Consider the following 2769-nt stretch of genomic DNA (forward strand, 5'->3'; position numbering starts at 1 on the left):
GCTGCTACAGTGGTGGTAAAAGACCTAACCGAAATACATAAAGAATGTATTGAGGGAATTGAGAGAGCTAACGAGAAGTACGCCGAAGGATACAACAGGAAACACCGGGACTACGCCGAACTTCGTGGAAGGTGACCTAGTAATGCTGTCATTAGAGAACATCAAGACTAAAAGACCAATGAAGAAGCTAGATGTGAAGCAAAGTGGGCCGTACAAGGTAGTACGGCAGGTAGGTTCTCATGCTTGTAAATTGGAATTACCAGGAACGATGGCAGGTATCCATGATGTATTCCATGTTTCATTGCTCCGCCCCTATCATCCTCCAGTATTCCCTGGTCAGCAAGCTGAACCACCTGGCCCAGTAGAGGTAGATAACATAGGAGAATCGTGGGAAGTAAAGGACATTGTGGACTCTAGAGTAAATAAAAGATCAGGAAAGTTAGAGTACTTAGTAGAGTGGTTAGGTTACGAAGGAACAGACGATTCGGTATCATGGGAACTGGTAGAGAACGTCGATGGAGCTGATGACATATTGGCGAAGTTCCACGAACTTCATCCTACCAAGCCGAAGGAAGGGCGACTGCGGAGGGCTAGGAGGTAGAACGTACTGCATACAACATAGGATTACAGCTACGTACCGCTCACTTGCCCGTATCCTTACCCTTTCCTTTTCCTTTCTCCTTCGCTCTACTCGGTCCCGCGAGATTGGTGTGGAGAGTACCGATGGCCGAGGGTAGATCGAGACTGTCAGGGGGGAAAACAGTCGAGAGAGAAGCGTTCCATGCCCGATTCATAGCCCCAAAGAAATCACCAAAGTCCTGGACATCCCGAGCAGCTTGCATGCTCGGAGTCCTCCACAGAGAACGTATGGTCCTAAGACACTCGGAAGGAAGACTGAGGAGATCGAGAGCAGTCTGAGCAGAAGCAGGGACTCGAGAACTACTCCGGGGGCCTAACCAGCCGATGGACGGTGGTGGCTCGTACGCCATAGGTGTCATACATCACCTACTTGCCACCTAAGATAGTCTTTTCTCGTGTTCCCACACTTGAAACACATCTGGAACACTTCCCCTGACCCCCTTTGGCTTAGGTTTATTGTTCTTGATCTCCATCAACAATCCCTATTGTTATCTCTTACACTCCCACACATGAAACACCTACCCCTGAACCCCTGAGCCCTTCATCTATTGTTCCCCACCTATGAATCTCATGTTGAATCTCATGTTGAATCTCATTCTCAACTTGTCAGTCCAGTCAGATCCAGCCTGACATCTTGCAGTTCCCTCAGTTCCCTCAGTCCCTTGTCAACCTCTGTATACTCCTCAAGCTCTACGAGCCCGAGACAAGTATTGGGTTACAGCCCCATTTCAGTCACCTTGCTTACCCTTTGGGGATAAGACCCCGCCCGTGACAGTATTCATAGGTCACCCAATTGTCCTTGCTCTATCCCAGTCCCCCAAGTACCCCTGTACTCTATTCAACCAATACTTTTCTTCATCAACCTGGGAATCCCAAAAACAACCAAGAAAACATCCTCAGGAAGGATTTGCCACCCAGAGAAAAATTTGCCACCCACTGTAGAACAGTGTAATTGGAGTTGGATAAAGGAAGAAGGATCATAAGAAGATTTGCCACCCGCTCCAGTCCACAGAAAACCCACCTTATATCAACAACATAATTCCTTCTATCATCCAGCCCACACATCATGTCTTCTGAACAACACCACAACACTCAGTTAGGCTCTGAACAGGGTACCCAAGCTCAGTTCACTCCTGAAGAGCTATTCCTCCAAATGCAAAATCATATTCAACAACTTGAAGCTGCCTTCAGCGCTATCACCATCACATCCCAACCTGTCACCTCAAGCAAGGAGCCAAAGATCACCGGTCCTGCAGCCTTCACTGGACGTAAGGATGAAGCTTCTGAGTTCCTGCTCAAGTGTGACATGGTATTCAACATCCAACCTCGTACATATTCCTCTGAAGCATCCAAGATTGCTTTCGTCACCAACCTACTCAAGGATGAAGCATACCGCTGGGTCATGCCCCACCTTCTCCTTCCAGTGGAGCAGAAGCCCATGTGGGTCAAGGATTGGAATCACTTCAAAGCCGAGTTCAAAAAGGTCTTTGGAGACTCCAATATCATTGAAACTTCCCGTCATAAACTCAAGTCACTCCGTCAAACTGGTTCAGCCACCTCATATGCAACCGAATTCCAACATCATGCTGCTTATTTAGCTTGGAATGATGCAGCTCTCCGCCAAAACTTCTTTGATGGACTCAAGGAGGATGTGAAGGATAAACTCCTCACTCCCAACAACTTCAAGGATTTCACTACCCTTGTGGACACTGCAGTCACTTGGGATGACTTGCTTTTCCAACGTCGCAAAAATAATTCATCTTCCAACAACTTCAGGAATACCAACAAATCTTATCAACCCTTCAAGTCCATCACTCCTTTTCAAACCGCAACTCGTACCAACAACTCGTCTTCATTCACCACTTCCACTCCAGGCTCAACTCCCATGGAGATTGATGCTGTCCGTCCCAAGTTCTCTCCCATCTCTGCCGAGGAACGCCTCAACCGTATGAAGAACAACCTCTGTCTTTACTGTGGCAAGCCTGGTCACAAAGCTCAAGACTGTCGAGCCCGTGCTAGGCGCCAGCAAGGTCAGGTCAATGCAACTTCTACTACATCCAGGTGCTACTCAAGTACCCCGACCACCAGCAAAAACTTCCAGCCTCAGATTAGACGTGCCCCATCTCTGGG

This window comes from Tremella mesenterica (genome assembly GCF_000271645.1).
Source record: "Tremella mesenterica DSM 1558 unplaced genomic scaffold TREMEscaffold_3, whole genome shotgun sequence".
Lineage (NCBI taxonomy): Eukaryota > Fungi > Basidiomycota > Tremellomycetes > Tremellales > Tremellaceae > Tremella > Tremella mesenterica.